At 38.1% G+C, this 22,697-nt stretch overlaps 1 protein-coding gene across 1 annotated transcript in view; it reads right to left on the bottom strand.

Annotated features, from left to right (window-relative positions):
• SGCG (sarcoglycan gamma) overlaps positions 1 to 19,218 on the bottom strand; it is a 127,602-nt gene extending 108,384 nt beyond the window's left edge. Inside the window, exon 1 of the mRNA XM_051608557.1 lies at positions 19,068 to 19,218. The gene's annotated coding sequence lies outside the window, so the exon portion shown is untranslated. The remainder of the gene's footprint in view (positions 1 to 19,067) is intronic.
• Between the last annotated feature and the right edge of the window lie 3,479 nt (positions 19,219 to 22,697).

The following is a 22,697-nucleotide window of genomic DNA, read 5'->3' as shown; positions in this document are numbered from 1 at the left end:
GAAGAAAAAAAAATTAATGAAGCTGCATTTTAAAAACAGACATACAGCCTGTCACACACCTGGGTGTATGTGACGGTATATAAATGTATGTCACAAAATTCCCCCATAAGTCTCTACTGGTTGGCACAGGACAGAGCAAACAAACAGGATGTTGGTTTATAGGCTACTGAAATAGCTCAGAAAGAAAAAGTCTGGCCAATACTATATTCAAATTTTCTTCAGAGAATGGTACAGGGAGAAAATTAATATTTTTGGATCCTTGTGTTCTCCTTAAATTTTAAAGACTGAATTTAGGAGGGATTGGCACTTTGATACCCAGAAAAGTTGTCTCCAACCATTCTAATTTTCACAACGGGGTGCCTGCATATTTTTTTCTGAAGACTGGGAAGTCAGGGAAGACAGAAATCAGGTGTTGCATTTGTGATATTCTGCATCCAGCAGCACATAAGAATATTATTCCTGCAATGACATGGATATTGCAAAGTGACTGCGAATAAGTGAAGACAATTATTCACCATCAGGTTAAAAATTCAGAAACTGTTTGGATGGAGTTGAATTAAAATGTGTTTGCACTGTTGCTAGGGAAGTTGTTCTTCCTGTGAAGGCCATACATTGAGAGACCAGGAGGTAAAGTAATGTAGGAAAGTCTGACCTTATTCTGAGATCAACTAATGGAAGTAACCTCACTGTTGTAAGAGCTTGACCCTGAATGAAGAAGGAGCATTCTGAGACTGCTGTTTTAGTAGCCAATCTGCTGTAGACAGATACCACTTCTGTTCTTTATGTTCAACATGGAAGGTTAAGAAGAATGGCCTTCAAGGTTTGGAAGACTGTCTCTGTGAGCAACAAATCCATACACATTGAATATTTTCCAGTAACACATTCCCCAAGATGACACAAGAGAGCAGTACACCTACTTAATCATACACTGTAACCTCTACAGGTGAGGCCACCAGATAGAGATTCTTCTGCATTTAATTGTATTTCTTTGCTCAAGCAGTATTTTATATCTTCATATACTGCAAGGATCTTTTATCCTTCCCTAGTCTTTCACTGCACGAGAATATACTTAAGACATCTCTCTTTGCCAATCACTGGTTATCTGGCAAGTCCCAGCTGTATCCTCTTAATGAAACTGGTGGCAGTGATGGTGTTTCTTCACTCACATTCAAATAATCTGAGATAACATCGTGAGCAATTTTGGGTAAATACTTGGTTAATCCTCAAACCATGGCTTAGAATGGACAAACCATACAAGGTTCCATATATTACATCTAGATATTTTAATCAGCATGGATTGGTATACAGAGATATATATGAAATTGTCTTCACTAAGTACTGTATGTCAACATTTTGATACAGACTTTAAAGAAACATGGAAACAATTTCTGATTAGCTAGAGTATATCTCCTTTGCTTCAATCAAAAGAATGATATAAAGAAAACATTTAGATTATGTTAATGTTTTATAACATTTAAAGTAATCTATTAGAATTTTCTAAGTAACACAAACAAGTCTGTCTATCCATACCGCACATGGGCAGCTTACACCCTATGTCACACAAAACACCATAAATCATACGCCTTAAATATTGAACAGTTTTAACATTCATTAAATAATCTTAAAACTAACTGGAAAGCTTTAGTTGTTACACTGTGTTACTCCAAATTACAGTGACAAAATGGGTTTCTCAAGCCACAGTCTTGCAGAGATACACATGTGAATGAGTCTGTATTTTTTATATTTCCTAGACTACAATGAGATCCCTGGCAAGCATAAGTGTAAGCATGAATTTAAATTTTCACTGCACTCCATTTAATTATCTGTTTGGTCCATATCTGGCAAAAAAACCAACCAAACAAACAAAAACCACTTTCAAAAAAGATACATCAAATATATTAGTAAGATTTTCATGGATTACATCAGTGGATTTTGATTGGTACATACTATTATTTCTACTTCTCATATTCTTAAATAAGCCTATACCTTAGATAGGTTTCTCTCTTTTCAAGCAATCATCAAAATTTGGAACAATAATTTGCATATGGTTTATGCATTCTCAAAGAGCTCCACTTCCAATCTTCTCACACTAGTGAAGATAAGCAGGTAATTTGAATTTGTTGATTATTTTATAGTTTGCCTTAAATATGGAGGAAATATGTCAATGTAATTAATATTGATTTACAGCATGTGTTATACACCCATTTATAATTGAAAAATCAACATAATTAACAGAAAATATGTTGGGCTTATTAAGAAAATAAATATGAGAAGCAGAGACAGATTCATAATCCCACTTCCCTACCTAGTAAACAGTAAAATTAACATGCTTACTCATATTCCTCTATTAAAAATGTAACTACTATTATTCCTGAAATTACCAAAAGTCTGCCTAGTGCATTTGTGTTAATCTGGGCTAATAATCAGAAACTATGTAAAACAATCACAATATTTCACTTAAATTAATAATTAAAAGGAGGGTACCACATAAACCCTCCTGCTAGAGTTTTCTCATGTTTTAAAAGCTATTCAGCATGTTGCTAGAATCTAGGTCCCAATATAAGAACAATTAAAGAAACACCAGGATCCTATGTAGCTACAATATGACATCAACTTCTTCCTTTTTTTAATAATAAAAAATATCCTTGGAAAGGTATTTAAATTCTTAGAAAAGCTGTTTTAAAAAGAGAGTTAATTTACATTTCCCAGATTCTAATAGTATATCACCTTCACTAAGTCTTTGAACTAAACTTCACTTTCCATGTTAAAATCCAATTTGATGAACAGCTATTGAATGCCATTTGAGATAAAATTTCCTTACATCCTGTTTACTTTTCAAGTGCTTCAACTGATTTACAAAAATATTTTAAAATGTAGCATAAACCCAAAATATTAATTATCTACTATGTATTTATTGCAAAAGTAGATGATTTCACAGCTTTTTACCATAGGACTTACTTCAAGACAGAAAAATAAATTATGTTTTCATTGAGCTCCTGTCTGTGAAAATCTAATTCAGCATTACATATGGTAATTCTCTTATCAGTATTCATAAACACAGCACATTGTATCTAGGCAGAGAAATAAACCTTATCTCCAATGGTTTTTTTCACCCTCACCCAATATTTTCCATAGCTTCTCAACTGAAAGGGCTGTTAAACCTCCAATTCCTTCCTTACCCTGATATTCTTGCTTAGTTGCATTTTTTTAAGCTCCTTCTCTTGACTGTAGCTTTCAAAACCAAGGGAGAAAATTCTCCTTACCAGTAATCCTGTTCCTTCCTTGGGTAATTCACAAGTGCATTTCAGCAAAAGGTGTATTTACCCTAATGACTAAAGACTGAAGTCTTGTCCTGCAGGACAGAGGCTATAATCCCTGCCTCACTAACACTGCACGAACAGAACATACATGCTGTCTTTTTTGACTCACTGCAACTTTCAATCATTTACTTTCAGAAGCAGACATACATAGGAAAGATTTGCCTTTTCAAACTAACATATGCGTAGACTAGAAACCACTTCCTTTGAGGGGCTCACATAAGTATTCTAAAAACAGCTGATGGTATGCATTACCCAACCATCAATTAAGCAGTGGTGGCCTGAAAAGTCCCATTATAGAAGTGCCTAGACTTTGGGAATGGCGCAGTGCTTGATGTGTGACCCTACAGAAACAAGTCTGAGGGGAGATGTTAAAGAATACAGCTAGTGAAGTCACCTCAAGTAGCAGTAAAATCACAGAATCACAGAATCTTAGGGGTTGGAAGGGACCTCAAAAGATCATCGAGTCCAACCCCCCTGCCAGAGCAGGATCACCTAGAGCACATCACACAGGAACTTGTCCAGGTGGGGTTTGAATGTCTCCAGAGAAGGAGACTCCACAACCTCTCTGGACAGCCTGTTCCAGTGCTCTGTCACTCTCACAAGTTTTTTCTGATATTTACATGGAACCTCCTATGCTCCAGTTTGCACCCATTGCCCTTTGTCCTATCACTGGATGTCACTAAAAAAAGCCTAGGTCTGTCCTCCTGACACTCCCACTTAACATATTTGTAAACTTTGATGAGGTCTCCCCTCAGTCTCCTCTTCTGCAAGCTAAAGAGACCCAGCTCCCTCAGCCTTTCCTCATAAGGGAGATTACAGCAATATCATGTCTAGGCAATGACCACAAACCAATGGCTTGCATAAACATACAGATGCTGTTGTGAGGCATTCAAGAGGGAAACAGCTTAAGACCAAAGAAGCCTATTTTGTGAAAGTCCAAAGTGTTCTGAAGTAGCTCATGCACCATGGTACACTCCTGCTTATACACAGCAAGGATGCAGCTTCTCTCTCCAAAGAGTCTTAGGCTTGAGAAGAATGGACATGAACCAGTTCTCACTAATCAGGCTTTGCAAGGGAACAAAAACCTGATTTCTATTGTCTCACAAAGATCTCCAGGAGTTCAGGGATAGGGCTAATCATCTTCAATGGCAGCAGCTCACTACAAACTACTAAGACTAACATTCCTGGAGTGGAAAAAAAATAATAAATAAATGACATTTTCAACTTTGCAGCAATATGAGGGAAAAGCTTAGACGTCAGAAGTTTGGTAAATGTTTTCCCCTTGGCCAGTTACTGTGACCTTGTTTGCTACTTATTGAAGAAAACAAATATACAGTATTCTTGTTCAGTTTAAATACTTGAACAGCCTGCTTGGATGGCTTTTGATTAGTAATTACATGCAAGGTCAAGCTGCTTTGACATAGTGCAGTTTTGATAAGGTATTTCCCTGGTTAAGCTACAAAACCACTGTGACCATAATGTCACTATCAACTCAAGCTTGATGTAAATGTGAAAAAGTTGTTTGTGTAGACAGGAAATATTACATACCAAAATGTTTCAGCAAGTTTAGCTGAGTAGTAAATATGTAAACAAAAGCATGTGTGCTTTTATACTTGTGAGGTTTTTTTGCACATTTTTAATATACACACATAACAAAAAGGGAGTTGTTTCTTGAAGCTTATTCTGAGGTAATATTTTCTGTATTATAGGATTCCATTTCTTCATACCTTGCTAAAGGTCAACAAGACAATAAGAAGGACTTGTGACAAAACAAAACAGCTTTTTTTCCAGTTATAAATATGTACATTCTGCCATCTATCTGCTGAAGTGAGCCTGTGAATTCTCATTACAATTTCAGCAGGATAGGTCATAAAAAAAAAAAAAAAAGTAGGAAAAGTTAAAATAATTGGATTTTTACATGATGGCAATATATTCTGACACTTCCAAGTAACACTATACCTTCTGCTAGTGAACAAAAGGTTACCCGGCATGGCAAGTGTCTCCCATTACTAAATAAACTATGAGATTTATCCACTTGGAAAGCTGAGTTTTATTTAGTCTGTGATTTACAGAAGTTAGAACATTATGATTTTATTATAAAATTAGACACATAACTGCAGTGAACTTCTCAGTAAAATATTACTACGTATTCTCAGTATTTATAACAAATCTATGTTAGATTTACTATTAAAATATAAGGCAAATATTATGAGAGACACTAGGGATCCCTAATGGCATGAAATGGTGTCATGACTTACTTCAGTATTTATTTCTATAGACAAAAGTGAACTACTCAAGAATAGTAAGTCACCAGAACACAGAGCTTTAACTACGTTTGTTTAATTCTGGCAAGCAACACTAGTGAGTAGAATCTTCTCTTCTTGCCTGTAAACAGACACTTCTGTAACGGAAGTCCAAAGATCTTCTAGTTAGACAGACCATCATTCAATAATGATGATGGAGAAGACTTACCTAAAATTTACAACTATCAAACTCAATGAAGCAAACCTCATTTTTTCTTATAACAGCTGTGATGAGAAAAACTGTGTTAATTTCCTACAGTACACTAACTACACTGTAGACTCATTAGTAAGTCATAGCTCAAGAAAACTCAAGAAATCAAAATGTTTCACATCTGTCTTACTTAAAACTAATCTGTGATGACCTCCTGAAACTGGTTAATGAGAAATTCTTCTCTAGGCAGACTTCCTCTGCCATTTGTCCTTCCAGTTATTTGAGCTCACCATGGAATTTTGCTGTGAAATGAGGCCAGATAGCTTTCCACTGGGCTTTCTAAATTCAATTGGCTTCTGCTCAGGCAGTGAATAGAAAGAAAAAATTATCTATACCAAAAATATTGCTTGTAAGAAGTAGGAGACATGACGGCAGGGCAACAACATGCAAAAGAGAAATCAAGAAATAGGATGAAAAACAAACAAAAGGAAGGGACTGAGACAGGGTGGAAAAGACAGAAACAATCTGCAGCAGGTAAAGCACACCAGCAAGGAACAATAGCAGACAATGAAATAGGATAAGATACAGAGAAATAGGCAGAAATACACAAAAAGGAAGATGAAACAGCTAGGTGGGAGGGCACATTCCCACACACAATTGGAAATTCAACTCAAAATTCTCAAATCTTTAAGTGTTTTGAAGAGCAGCTGACTGGCAATAAACCCAGCCAAAATGGTTTCAATTGCCTAGTAACAACACGAGTAGTGGGAAGGACAACCTGCCAGTGCCATTGGTATTGCCATTTGCTCAACTAATATAAAGCTGTGTTGCATAGGTATGGATCATGACTGACGATAACTCAAATGACGAGATAATATAATATTTACAGTTTTTATTTAATTAACTTTTTTAATTACCAAGAAATGAAGACTTAAAAGTATCAGATAAATCAAAAAGGCAATGACTGTCATTTTACCATTACATAAGCAGAAGCTTACTAAAATTACCAAAATTTCAACACTAACTAGCAAAATTTAATAGTACTACTTCAAAATTGAAAGCTACAGAAATTGTCTTGCTTAGATAACAAGTCAACACAGACTATAAGAAGTACCACCTAAGTATTAACCTGCAGTTCCACCAAAAATCACTTCATTTCAGTTTTTGACTGAATAGTGAACATTTTAAGACTCAATGACTTTGAAACTCACTTTGTATATGTGAGCTCACCTGTGTCTACCTACAGGAAATTAAACTGCTTTTCCCTGCACACAAAAGCCTGTCAGCTACTTCTAGCATAATGTTTTCTGTTGGATTAGCATCTGAGCACTTCGGAACATTTACAAGTGTCATAAATGTCATTTGTATAGGGAGTCATCATCATTCAATTAAGCATTTGATCCTTATACATGAAAAAAAAATAGTAATTATAATGAAAATCAAAACATAAAGTAGAAAAAAAAAAACAACTTCTCCATTTTTCAGCTGCTTTAGCACCAACTCAAAAATTCAGTAATAATCCAAGTATTTCTCAGTAAAAGGTAGCTCTTGAACTTAAAGTAGTTATCAGAATAGATAGATAATATGTAACATGAAAGTTTAAAGTAAGAAATACAGAATTTTATTGTAGTTATTTAATAAGTTTTGTGATTTTATAAACTGCATGTTAAAACTATTCTAGTAACAAGATCGTGTAGGCATCTTCCCATGGCATTATGTTTGCTGTGTCTAACAGACTTATACTGGCAGCACAGTCACAATTTCCACAATAGTTGCAGAAACTCAGGCACTTGCATATATCTACACATACCTCTATGCAGATAGCTATCCCCAACTCCTAATATGATTACCTCCAATGATATAGAGGTTCCTGTATAATCCCATACTCTTTTGGGACATACTGTTCACTTAAGAGATATAAAGACATCTCTTCCATGTTAAAGGAGACTTATTTCACCTACTGTAAGAGTATACCATTTCCCAGAACTGTTATCAGAAAATTATTATTATTTTAATATCCATTATGAGTAGATGAATGAAATTATTTTGAGTATTTCTCATTTTTACATACCAGATTTGTGTTCTTCCTATTATCAACAGTTTCTGTTTAACAGTCTCACTTGCTCCTGTCAACTGATTCTAGAGAATAATGGTACCGTATAACAGTTACAAGAAAGATATAATATTTTCATTAGACTATCTTCTGTGACTATTGAAGATCTCATGAGTTGTCCCTATTTCTCATGCAGTACCAATTGCTTTCTTATGACAAAAGCCTGAAGGATCTCAATTTTATCATGATTTCTTCTCTCATTAAAGACCTAGATTGTAAAATTGTAATTCGTGTACTTAATGCTAGATGAGTTTACATCTAAAACTAACAGGAGGAAAAGACGTGCCAGCATCTCCTTTAGAATGTCTGCATTAGTAAGCTATTGAAAAGAATGAGCAGAGAGAATGGATTAATTTTTCAGACTTATTCAGAGAAAGTCATGCCGGTCTTTCCAAATATTATCAGGATCAGGCAACTTCTATGTCATGTCAATTGCAGCTGATGGCAGAGATAGATTGTTACTACAACCAACTTAATTCATTTATTGTCAGGTATGCATTCTCTTCTTTTTTCACAAGGCTGCAGGCAAGAATAAAAATATTCCCAGTGATCATTTTAGTTAACTTACTGCTTTCATACAGTCACTGTCTTTGGAGACTACTGTAAAATGGATCAGAGTCAATAAATAAATGGTTATTTATTGCTTATATACATTTTTTTTATTGACAGATGTTCCCTTTTTTGCACTTCACATTTTTATGCACCACAAAAAGACAATGTGGTAATTTTTAATCAATGGGACCAACTGGGGCAGCACAGGTATTTTATCCATTTCCAGAACCTGGAGGACTTCAAGATAAAAAAACATTGAATCATTTCCTTTATGAATAAATTCCTTATGAACTCAGATTCCAAACTTAGAAGAATACAGGTATAAAGAAGGGATGACAGACCAAGATATGTAATATATTTGTGCTCATACACATAAATACTTTTTATAACGTAGTCCCCAAATCATGGCTCTTATTTAAAGTAACAAGAATTTCTTATTTGTCAAATTAATGTATATTAACATGCATATTTTGCTGTTGAAAATTTTAAAGAAATATAAATTTTGCTTGGGAAAATCAGAGTGCAGTTCAAATCAAGATTGAAAATAAAATTTTACCTGGTTGTAGCAAAGCTGCCAATGAAAGACTTTTTCAATCACCTAAAAAACCAGTTTTAGGTGCCTTGGAACATCTGAGGCACCTACACAGAGCCACCAAATATGGAGACTCTTGTTCCTCTACAGCAACAACCACTGACCAGACAGGACACCATCGGGCCCAGATGCCCATCTTCAGTCAACAGAACTGTGGCCTAATTATCTACTTTTAAAGTAGTCACAGAAATCCGCTCCTGAAGTTTTTATCTGCTACCAGAACAGTATTTATCAAATATGGATACTGACAATTATGCTGCTCCTGTAGCGAATAAAAAGAAAACTGACAGGAAGATTATTTCTCAGAAAGAACACTTGTTCAGCCCGCGGACACTGTGATAGTCTTTGAATCTTTTCAAATATTAGTAGCTTCCTTAGCCCTTATAAATAGTATCAGCTTGATTGTTGCACCTGTCTAGTATTCAAAGCATTAGACTGAAAAGCCACATAGTAGCTCAATCTGCAAAAACAAAGGCAGGTGTCAAGTAATAGCCTTCTGCTAACTAATACATTAGTATTATCTTTTTATCACATAAGTTAACACATAATTGCCAGGAAAAAAATAATTAATCATAGACATAGCTGTGAGGCAGGCTTGTAGTGAGCTCATCCAAAGCTGTATCCCAATCACCCCACAAGGTATTCCAAAACCTTATGGACCTACCATTTAAATAAAACCAGAATATTGTTTGCAGCCATAAAGATTATTTCAGTGTAGTAATTTCTGCTGTTAATTAGGATTTCTGCACACTGTGCAAAAAGAGTGTTTGAGTCTTATGCTCATCATTTACACAGTGAGCTAGAAGCTGCAGTACTCATGGTAAAGAGACTGACCCTGAGTCAGAGATTATACCCGAAAATGACAGTACAATCAATAAACCCTAATGATGGAGAGATAAGAACCAGATTTCATAGATGGTGTCAACTCTTGCATATTTGCATGAGCAGCTGATTTCTGGATAGGCAGGGACCTTGAAGTAAGCCTGCCAGCCAAGACCAGATGCAGCAAATGCCTGCTGGAAACATAGGCTGGAAAAAGCAGAAAAATTTTCTGTACTTGTTTCCCAGCTTGATGATTGGACTAAGGAAAACACATGAATCAGCATGCATGTCCAGAAATTATTATCTGGCAATGTTAGGTCTTCAATCACTTTTGCATTCACCACAGACAAAAGTCTGGCATGCTCACAGACATGTGCAGGTGCCAAGTGTATAAGCAACCTGGGAGAAGAATTCACTGGCATGCTTAGGCACAACTGCATTTTTTTGCTAGATGGGGGACTGAATGGATTTGTTATTAGCATATTTTTGGGCTCAGCTGAGCAAATAATTACTGATTGAACTGGCTGCAAGTCAACCTATCATTCAGATGCACACACACCAAAAAAATCCTGAATACAAATCCAGATAGAATTTGTCATAATTTACACATACTTTCAAAATACTCCAAAGAATTCAGCATTGTGTAAGAGACACTGTCCAATGACAGCAACAATGACAAGAAAAAATGTTAGATACCCCATCTTAAGACAGATTACCACAGGAAAAACTAATCCCAAAACTGAGAACAGTTTAGCTATAATTAGGTTTAACCACAAAATAATTGAGATACACAGCACTACACTTAAGGGTGGGAGGGATGTTTTCTTTTAGTATAGATATTTAATTTGTCTCAGTTTTAAGGTTAAGTTCCACTCATGGGAATAAGAAAATTCCCTTATCATCTATGCACACTTCCTTTACTGTTCAAAGGCTAGTGTTTCAAAAAATACAATCTGTTCTTATCCTCATGAAAAGAGTCTCTAAGCAGGGAATAGAAACGTAGGTACAAGCTGGAGAAAGAGCAGAATCATACATATATCATAATTATACAGTATTAGCAATCAAATAAGCCATGTCAACAGGTTACTCCAGACACTTCAGAAGTATAATTACTGAACACAGCATCCATAGCACATGGCTGAACATAGCAGTGGACAAATTTTGTATGTCAAGCTACTGTCTTTTTTCTAACAAAAACGATGCTTAAGAAAAAAATTGTAAGAAACAGGTCAAAGACTGACACTGCCATCACTGGCATGTTCTTCTATATCTCTGCACTTGATATAAAGAGAACTCCTAGCCCAGAAACTGCCTCTGGACCATCACCACCTGAAGGCTACCAGTGAACTCACAGTTCATCAATCTGAATACTCTGCTTGGAGGTCCTTTATATATGTGCCCACTACAACATCCTGTGGCAATTAGTTTGACAACTTAATTATTTAATAATTTATTTTATTGGTGACTGATAATTTCATGGAAGGTTATCACACAATAAGAAAGGGTGAATAATAAGACCATCTTCACTTTTTTTCACGCCACTCAATGTCATTGACTCCTGTCACATGACCTTTTAGCACTTCTTTTAGAAGCTGAAGAGCTGTAATCTGTTTGATCACCTGTTCAAAAAGGTATAGCACCTCCTTGGCATGTCTTCTGCCTTTCTCTGAATTGTTTATAAACTTTTTTTTTTTTTTCAAGAGAATAACTGTGACTGCCTATGGCACTTAAAATTACCAGAAACATTTACTCCACTTTACTGAAAAGTTATATTCAGCAATTCCATTACTCTTCTTTGAAGGTTTCCACAGTATTCAAAAACAGATGACTGAGGGCAAGGGCTAGAGCAAAGATCTTTTGAGAAGTTACTGAGCATCTATCGAGAAGGAAAGTTACATGCCCAGGAAATAATGCCGCTGTTTAGTAGCAATTACCTATATTAACTCACTATTATTCAGCTAAAGCTCTCAATTTCCAACTAGCTTTCTTGTTCAAATAATTTGAGAGTTCACTGAGCTGCAAAGGTTTCAGTATCTCTTATCCCAACACTTCACTGGTACCCTGTCACATCTGGGAAAAAAACCCCACAATTTATTCCCACTCTCTCTTCCCAGGTTTTTAACTATTTGCCTTTGAGATAATCTTCTCTCCTACAACTCAGGATCTTTGAGAATTTTTGGTACTAAATACTTTGATGATTTTGAGGAAATTAACTGATAGTTCTCTTGCATGTATTCTTTATTTATATCAGGAGGTAAAACCCATTTATTTCCTATGACAGGATTCCAGCACTGTTGATATCACATCATTCTTCAAGGAATAGGTGGGTATGCTGAAGCTTTTGATGGATAGATTAGGAACACACATAGGTTCCCTCTTCTCATGGCTAGCAAAGGAGATGTCAAGCAGATTTGGTGCAAGCAACTTGGAAAGCCTGCTCTGTTAAATTTTAAAGCAGCTCTTTAAAAAGCATGTACTCTTTGTAGCTATGTGATGGAGGAGGAGGAAAACAGCAGCAAGAATCAAAACCAGTCCTTCTAGAATACAACTTTAAACAGAGTAAGTGGAAGCAGTAGATGACAACATGATAAAGGTTTTCTGTAGGGAATCTGTATCTACAAATTGTGCCTTGTTAGAATGAACTGAGCCTCCAAAATTATTAAACCACTGCATAGAAAAAAAAAAATCATCTGAATTTTTACTTTAAGTGGAGGATTGGTTAGGAGCTGCTAAAATTCATCTTTAACTGGGATTCAAGAAGTTTTCAGAGTCTCTCCTGCTTTTATTATTTTAAACATCCCTTTGTCCTGTCTATTATAGATATAATAGATATTATATAAATCTATATAAAATATTTATATATGATGCTCCTCAACTTACCTGCTGATGCTGGTGACAACGTACAGCAGAAAACCAGCAAATGATTAATAAATACATATGAGATAGTTCTGCTCTATCAGTTAAAAGTGGAACCTCCCTCAGAACATGTATTTTTCACTTACAGATACATCACTTATGAAAATCATTAAACAGTCTTGAAAGAAAATCATAGAATCATAGAATCCTAGGGGTTGGAAGGGACCTCGAAAGATCATCTAGTCCAAAATAAACCTCCCTCCCCTGCAGAATGTCAGAATTGCTCTGCAGAACTTTTCCACTTTTTCAACTTTCAGTAAACTTGTTGCTGAAGCCAAATGCTGTGCTAAAACCAGACATATATATATATATTTTATTGTAATTACAAAGTTAGTTGTTACACATATCATATGAAGTGATCCATAGTGCTTGCACTATTCTTCCACATAAGAACTGAAATTCTAGTATTTCTTACTTTTGCCAAATTAAGACATTATTGTATAAAACATGCAAAGTAAGCAAATTATTTTTGCCTGGGACAAACTGCTAAAGAAATAAACATTTATTTTAGAAAAATCTTCAACTTTATTTTGAATGTATTAATACTTTTTCAAAATAACATGTTCAAATAATCTACAGTCTTTCTTTGTAATGCTTCTTGGGATGGAGAAAAATTTCCACAATTTCTATTATCTCATTCCACTTGAAAACATACAAACATCTGCTCTTTTTAACAGCTGTATTATGCTCAACAACAAAATTGTTTTCATGTTTTTCTAGCCTTTTCATTTAAAATTTTCCTTTAAAATTTTACAATCTCCTTTTAAAAAAACTAGCCTGACTACACACATCTACATCTAAATATTTCCAGACTGGCACCTGTGACAAAATACAATGTTTTCAGTTTGGTAAAAACAGCAAGAGTAAAAAAAAAACCCACAAACTAAAATAAGCTAGTTTAAAAAGTGACATAATTATTAAAAAAAACCCCCAAAGCAATATAAAAAAAAAAAACAACAAACAAAACCTTGTTGAATTAATCTGCATGAGTTTGAGGACCCTGGTAAGATAACTGATAAAAAGTTAATTCCACTGGTGATATATCCAAAATACCATGTATTCTTGACAAAGGAGACACTGTTCCCCTCGCTTTTTGGTTTACATAATATACATAGTACTATCAAGAGTGGGCAGTTCTCATTAGCAACCCCTGATGTTGCTGTAGGAATAATTTGCATGCATTTGGGACTTCCTAAAACTCGAAATGCTGAAGTAACTGCTTCTCTGAAGACCATTGATCTTGATTCAGGCAAGTCCTAACTTAAGCAGTAAGCATCCATATTTTCACTGACTGGGAAACGTGAAGCAGCATACTGTCATGAGTTTGGTTAACCTGCCAGAAAACAGAAGCCTTGATGTCTGAAGGACAATACTAAAGCCACCTGAGTGAATTTTCTACAAAATGTAAGTTGTAGAATATCAAGCACCAGGAACATGTATGCCACCATACAGAACCCTTACCAGACACTACTATATATACCATACATACATACAGAAGTAATTCCCCAACCATAATTTTTTTTACCATCAATGCCCACTGGTTTCAGGCTGCTACAATGAATCTGGTGGAATCACAATATTGGTGTCTATAATGACATCAAATAATTTTATAGACTGATAGCAACAGGAGAGCATTCTTCACACCGACAGGACCATTAAGGTCATCACTTTTGTCTTGCACTGACCAAAGCAATTAAACATCATCCTGGGATGACCTTGTATTAGCCAGCCAGTGAACTAAGGGAAGGAGGAGATCCTACTGTGTACAAGACTTAGCAAACTCATAACAACATAGTATCACAGAACCATGCCTGAAAAGACTGTGAGATCTCCTGAGTTCGTTCTATGTTCGTAAAGAACACAGGTCATCCAACAATTAATGTCCCAAGAGAAGTAATAATACGACCTTACACTTCAGACAAAAACACAACTCTGGCAAGTGCCAAGACACAGTAAATGATTCTCTGAAAGCAAACCTTCTTTCTAAAGAACAGAAGGGTTTAGTGTCAGCTCAAATAAAAAGGAGGCAGACGATCTCTGGACTTCCACAACGGCTGCTTGCATCCTCTTCACAAGACTGGTTACTAATTTCTTTCTCAAATTATTTTCGGGAGTTTGTTTTTGACAGCAAAGTGGGAGATTCCAGAAAAATGTATTTTATCAGCCAGATCTTTCAATTTTGATTGCCTTTTCTTGCTGTTTGGTTAAAATACTTGCAGGTTTTGAAATAAGCACCAGGAAAAGACTGAATACTTCTTACCTATGTGCTTGTACACCTCTGTGAAAAAAAAAATAAATATAAAAACACAGGCATCTTCAAAACTTCTAGCAAAAACCTCCATGCAAAACTTCATAGTCTGAAGAAGGCAGGGAAACAGTACTATGCTATGATTGTTCACATGTTACATTTTTCACAAATAATGTTGCAAATTAGCTTGTAATTCCTCATTAAGAAACTTTATTTTGGGAAAACTGCCGGAGAGTTATGTAAAGAACTTCCTTGTTTCTATAGTCAAATAAATTGCTGGGTTTAGCATAAATTAGTATATATGTCTTTTGTAATTAATGCATGCTTTTGTTTTGTACACATTGTACACTTCAATGAATTTGAAACCTTTTCCTTGAAACTTTGAAAAGCTAGCAACTTTTTTCACAACACAGAGAAACATGTTTTAACCAGTAAATTTTTATTATAATAACAAGTAATATTACAATAAAAAGTAATGGTGTTCACTATACAAAATCCGAATTCCACAGATCAGCTCTTAGATGACAAATAGAAGCTGCCTCTCCAGGTTTATACAAACATGTTATTATGATGTTTATGGAATTGCTTATAATGCATGTTCATCTTCAGAAGCAGTGAATGCTTAATGCTCAACCACAGTTAAGAAATTTATTTGAGTATTTTTGTATAATTTATATATGTTGCATTTTCCAAAAGTAATTCCTCAGTTTCAGAGGTTGAGACGTGCTATGTGACTTAACTCAACAGCAATATTGACAAATATATTAATTTGGAACATCGTGGTGAGTCTCTCTGCTCATGTGGAAAAAAAGATAATTAAATGTTCAGTATCACTCTGTTAAATCTAACCTTCCATATATTAACAGAAAGCAGGTAAATTTAACATCAAATTTAATATAATGACAATTTGTTAAGAAATTTCAGACTGCTAAGATACTCAGGGACATTGTCACGGTTTGACTCAAGATTGGCAACTAAACCAGTGACAACAGTGTTCTCGATCCCCTCCCACCTCTAACAGAGAATCAGTAAAAAATACTAATTACCAGAGATCTAGAAAAGGTGACGTAAAAAGGAAAACTTAAAGAATATGGAGTCTCAGTTGAGAGGAGACTGAGTAGAGATGTAACAGGAGACGGAAAAACACTTGGAATGGGCACACAAACTGAAAGATCACTCTGCTCATTCTGCAGGAACACTACTTGTTTGTGGCCACCAGAAGAAATCCTTTCCCAAAAGCTAACCCCACTTTCTCCACATTTATAGTAAGCACTCTGCAGTGCCTGGGTGTTGAGCTTGTAACTAAGACGGAAATTTCTTTAGTCAGTATTCCATTTTGTATCAGTCTCATGCTTCTACAGAAATATTACACTCCATAGGTTTAACAACCAAGTAAGACATTTTCTACCATGGTTCAAGAGGAGCCTTTAAAGTACAGCAGAATAGTTTTTACAGCAAAAGCTCATGTTCAAAAAAAACATGAATTCCTAAATTCCTTCCCTTTTCTCCCCTTTTACCAAACTTTCCACACTTCCATACCTTAATAGCATTTTATATGCTTCCCTTGCTTCACCTGGCCATTTTCACTGCTTCAGGTTTCACATGCTGTAACGGAACATTTCTTTAACAGACAGACAGGTTTAAGCTTCTAACTGTAACAGGAGCACAGCTTTTGACAGCAATAGCTACATACAATCTGGACTTGTTACCAGAACAGAACGCTTCCAGCAAAGCATTTTGCTTCAGTATATTATAAAGAGGCAAAATTCCACACTCCACCTCTGTGTAGCTTAAGCACTGCTGCATCAATAGTACTTTTGTGAGTTTAACTGAGATGCAGATGTGAAGAAAATTAATTCACATACCTGTTCACAAGACCAAGCACTAAAGCTGTAGGCATTCAAATATTGAATCCATACTCAAAATCTTAAATTAGACCCTACATCACCACATTAACACCCTCTTACCTCTTAGTTACATCCCAGCAGTCATTTTACAAGTGCTATATTCACTTTCACAAAAACATGTTGAAAAGTTAGTCAATGACAGTTTATAATCACACCTTCTTTTAAATGCACTACACATGTTCATTCTATGCAAACAAAGTTTTAACTGTCATGCTGTCAAGAAAAATAGTAATTTTCTAGTCATATCTATCTTCTTAAGAAGTAAGAACTAAAGAACATTCAATAGATTTTGTTTCCATATGTTTAATAAAATTTGCCACTTTGCATGAAAGGCTAGAGAGGTTATATTTGAAGCTGACAAAAAAACCCAATAAACCAAAACCAACAAAAAGCCACCATCAAAGAACAAAACACATAAAAGGGAAGTATTTTAAGTCTGATGCATGCCTGTACTTCTCTTTCCTCAGCCTTCTCTCTCAGCTTAATGCAATGTTCTAAGTCTGTTAATACAAAGGTGAGCATACATAAAAGGACTCTCCAAGCTGCACTGGACCATTAACTTTAACAGACCTTCTTAGGGAATATAACTGCTTAAATATAGTGCCTTATCGATAGCCTATGGATGATAATAGGCATTACCTGCAGTAACAGATGCATGTTGCTCAACTTATTCTGCTTTTGAATGCTTCCCTAAATTTGGTTCCAATTTTGTTTTATTATTTTAAAAAACCACAAAAGCAAAGCCCAAACCAAAAAGCTATGTACTTTCCTGATCTAATGATATTAAGCTCATTGCACTTCAGTTATTCCTTTGATTTTTGCTACAAACATTGTGGGATTACCTTGGTTCTTAAAAATTTGGAAGCAAAACAGAACTGCAGCAGGTAATTTTTAAGGTAGATTATCTCTGATTTAATCAAAGGAGTTAGTGCAGAACATTTATAAGGGGAATCTTGCCTTATTTGAAATAATGTAAATCTTTCAACTCTCACTCAGGGGACTTTGCAAGATACACTTCTTTGTTCAGGCTGGTAAGGAAGGAGGCTTTTGAAGGTATAGATTTTGTTTGTTTGCTTTTCTTGAGGGTGGTTCAATATAGTTTTTTACTTTGTAGCAACCTGCGTGGGGTACTCTGTTCCCTTTTCATTCCTTAAATTATTTTAGAAGAACTAAGCAAAAAAGACAAATCCTGTCCTTTATACAAACTGTGAGTGAAGGGGGAAGAAAATAATACATCTAAATAAATGCAGAAAATAAAACACTTAAAGTGGAATTCAATCTCCAGTACTGTTAATCCACATAATCTACTAAAATTTTATACTTAATTCACAAGTTTGCAGTTTGAAAGTCCCAGCAAAGTGCGATTCAAGAGGACCAGCAGTGTATCTACAGTTACGCCATCCCACACAACACACACTGAAGTCTCCGGTGTACTGCTGTGCAGTTTTCTCTCGTCTCTCAAGACTTTCTTGTTTGCTTTTCCTGAACATATCTGAGCTGACATAAGGAGGTAAGTAAATTTCACAGGAGACTAAAACACGGCCACTAAAGATGCCAACATTATAACTCAACGGATACTTAAAACCACCGTCTCCGTAACAAATGACAACTAAGCACGGAGGAGTTAAGCTGCAGTTCAGGGAACTGCTGGGAGCACCACTCATGCCACCGTCCACGGGCAACTGCGCTGGACGCCTCCGGACATCAGGCTGCCCCCTCCCCAGCTCCGCTCCCTCATCAGGCTGCCCCCTCCCCAGCTCACCTCCCGCCGCGGCCCCTCTCCCGTTTCTCGTGGCCCCCCTCCCCTGCTGCAAACTTCCCGCCGCCCCACACTGCGCCGCAGAACCGCCGGGGCCAGGGGGTCCCAGCGGCACACACGCCAGCACGAACCGCCAGGTCTCAGCCCTTCCCTGCCTCACCCCCCACGGCAAAAGCACAACCTCCGGAGCCCGGCCGAGTTTCTACAGCACGGGTCCGGCCGAATGAGCCGATGAGTAACCCTACACCGAGGGCTGCCTCCTCGCCTCGCCCTGCCCTTCGCCCCCCCGGCCAGCGGCGGGACGATAACTTCCCGCACGGCGCCCGCGCTCTCCCGGCACTCGAGGCGCGCACGGCGCAGGGGGAAGGCGAGCGGGGCGTTTACCTGACGTCCAGGCTCGGCTGCAGGGCAGGGCAGAGTCCCCGCGGTCCCCTTCATGCCCGAGGGGCTGGTGAGCCCGCCCTGAGGCACAAGACTTCATCCAGCTTCCTCCCCGCAGGCAGCGCCTCCTTCCCTCCTCCCGGCACGGCTGCAGCCCCAGGCGCTGGGCGGGCGCCGCTCCCGCAGCCTCGCCGGCGCTGCGGGGGCGGCAAGAGGAACAGGGGAGGGAGGAGAAGAGGCCGAGCAGGAGGAGGGAAATAAGCTGTGCCCTCCCTCCCTCCTTCCCTCCTCCCCACGTCGCCGCCCGGACACAGCGAAGGGAGAAGCTCCGCTCCCCGGGGCGCCGGCTGCCCCATCGCGCGGCAACCGGCGCACGGCCCCACCGGCAGCAGCTCGGGGACTCGGACAGGGCCCGACGCAGGGAGGTGTGCGGGGCTCCTTTGGAGCACCGCTGCCCCTCCCGCCGAGCCCGCAGCGCTGCCTTCCCCTCCTTTGCCCTTAGCCCTGTGGCGGCGGGCCGGGCCGAGCAGGGCAGGGCAGGGCAGGGCAGGGCAGGGCAGGGCCGGGCCGGGCAGGGCCGGGCCGGGCCGGGCCGGGCAGGGCAGGGCAGGGCAGGGCACGCAAGGAGCAGCCGCCGCCTCTGGAGGGCGCCCCCGGCCTGCCCGGCCGCCCCTCCGCAGAGTGCGCATGCGCGGGACCGGCGGGCCGGGCCCCGGCGTCCCGGTGGCTCCCGCCGGGCAGGGGCGGGAATGTGGGGTCCTGGCGGGGCAGGGGACGTTCGGGGACAGCCTGGGAGGTACGAGTTAGGGAGCAGTCTTTTGGAAGGCTCTGAATGTGTGGTTGCGGACCAGACAACCTTCAGAGGTTGGGGAGGGCAGAAAAGGATCCGGGGGTCGATGCCTGAGGAGGTTGATGGAATGCGAGATTAGGAAATTTGGGAGAAGAAAAAGGGAAATTGCCCGTGACAGAGAAGAATAGTGACTTGTAGGTTGGGACAATAAATTATAGATTTTTTTTTCCAGCCAATTTGCAACGAGGTTGTTCAGAGAGGAGTGAACACTAATGGGATAACTGAAAAGGAGGAAGGAATAGGAAAAGTGTTTAGGCAGCAAAGGAGAAAATGTATGATGTCAATGAAGAAAGACAGGGGTTTAGAAGGCAAATAGAATGTCAAGGGGCTAGGGGAAGCCAAAATTTTACAGGGCTTTCAGCAAAATGCATGTGAAACTGAGATGATGGATATGGAGGAGAAGTTCAGCTGCCTCATCATGGAGGTTAGAAAAGAAGCCGTTGAGAGATTTTAATTTAAAAGGGATTTTAATTAGAGAAGATATGCATGAATGAAGGCATTGAAAAAGGAGGAAATAAGAGAAGCACTGCAGGAACTGTTGGATAGGAAGGGACTTGGGGATCAAAAGAAGTCACAGCTTGAAAGAGCTAGCAAAGCTGAGCGGAACACATGGAAGTATTTTGTGGAAATGAGTGAGAGTATTGGTTGGATGTGGAATAGAAATTACACCATCCATAAAGTTCTTCTGTAAGAATTGTGTAATGTATTGTGTTATTTTCCAGAAAATTGTCCCATGCCACATGCGTAGTGGAGAGCTGGATTCCGGTTCTCCAAAGTGAACTTGTCTTTATAACCACCAAAGCAAAGTGGATCCTAAACATCCAGGAGCAGCAGTAAAAGCAACACTGCCTACAGGCTTCATGTCATCGTAGCCCTTGGAGAACTGAATTGAGCGCTGAGTTTCCAATTTTAACCAACCCAATTTGAAGCACATATGGACATGTAGATTCATTGCTTTTAATGTTTGCTGATGGGAAGGGAAGTTCGTGCTGCTGAACTGAACTGCTGGTGGCAGTGCAGGAATGTCTACTGTTCCTCATGAAATGAGCAGGAATTACAGGTGTTACACTGAAGCTTGTCATTGAAGTATTAACTGCAGAAATGAGAGGAAGAAATGCTGAACATCAAATTCATCTCTTTGTCTAGATTATTGTTTATGTGTGGGATAACCCCTTCCTCCATTGACTTCCTGCAGCTTTCTGGCATGACCTATAATACTTAGAAGTGTTTACCAGTTGGAGTTTTGTTCCCATCTCTTCCAACCCCTTGTATCTCAGCTATTCTGGGACAGCTGAATGAACTGTACAGTAGTGAACTGTAGTGAACTTGCATCTGGCACAGGACTTAATGTTGTATTAGTGATTTGCAATAATCAAAGAGACAGAGTATGGATTGGATAAAAGCAAGCAAACAAACAAACAAACAAAAACAAACAAAAAACCAACCAAACCAAAAAAACCCCACCTGCTTAATCCAAAATCTTTCCCTTTGGTTTTCTCTCTTCATTTTTCTTCTTGCCCTGTATTGTGCATATTCTACCTTCTTCTTATGGCTCATCAATCCTGCCACTGTACCAGTGTCTAAAAATAATTTTAAAATGTTGTCTATAGATATGTATTTTTACCATAGATCTACCATAGAATCATCCTGGTTGGAAAGGATCTTGAAGATCATCAAGTCCAACCATAACCTAAATCCACCTACCATAACCTAATCTACCTGTTTAGTGCTGAAATCATGTCCCTAAGCACTACATCTACATTTCTTTTAAATACTTCCAGGGGTGGTTATTTTCCTGGATACACTAGCAAGTTAAATCAAAATCAATGGAAAATTCAGTCATTTTCATAAAGTATGTACTTGCTAACATACCTGAATTAGTACAACCATCAGGTACAATAACATGCCTGAATTAGTACCTCCAAAGCATGATTTAAAAAAATACTGGTGCAAGTAAAATGTACATAGTATGTTTTGATCACTGGGAGAGTAGTAGAATTTGATGTGTTGATCACCTAGACTCAAAAGTAGTAAGAACTTGTAGATAAGAATCTGTTCTGTAGAAAATGAAATATCATATTATTGATAGCACCTAAAAAATCCCTGAAGAAACCTCATTTATTTTGAGTGACTGTATTCACTTGGTTTTTTTGAGACAGATTGCTTGTACAATGGAATAAGCAATGAGTGAGATACAAATGTAAAGACATTTGGTTTTGTAACAAACCGTCCAACATGTTCATTGGTTACGTTTCGTAGCATCTGTACCATCCTCCTTCCTCACCCGTCCCCCCCCTCACTGATCATGTTGCTATTTTCATTTTTTTGATTCCTACTCACCTATAACACTGTTTAAATGACTTTCCCAATAAAGAAACTCAAGGTCAGCATTGGGAATAGCTCATACTGACAGCATGGATCCACCATCCACCTGTACTCAGCTGACTCGTGGCAGCTTGTGCATGGTTCTCCAAGATGCAACTTCTGGGTTATTGTACAACTTTTCACTGTGCCATTCATCCATTAAGATGCCAACATAGCCCTATCCTTAAAAAAAAACCAAAACAAACAAAACTAACAAAACAAAACCAAAAGCAAAAGCAAAATAACAAACCAAAACCCCCAGAGTTCTTAATGTTTTTCAGGAGTTATGCCTAAGAGATCAGCTTCCTTCTGAGAAAAATATCTTAGGTAGTTTTATGAGGCCATCACCCTAGACACCATCCAAACTGTAAGTTCAAGGTCCAAAAAATTCAAGGTGGTCTACCTCAGGACTAAATGAT

The sequence above is a fragment of the Apus apus genome, chromosome 1 (assembly GCF_020740795.1).
Source record: "Apus apus isolate bApuApu2 chromosome 1, bApuApu2.pri.cur, whole genome shotgun sequence".
In the NCBI taxonomy this organism is placed as follows: Eukaryota; Metazoa; Chordata; class Aves; order Apodiformes; family Apodidae; genus Apus; species Apus apus.
This window is presented reverse-complemented; position numbering and strand designations above follow the sequence as displayed.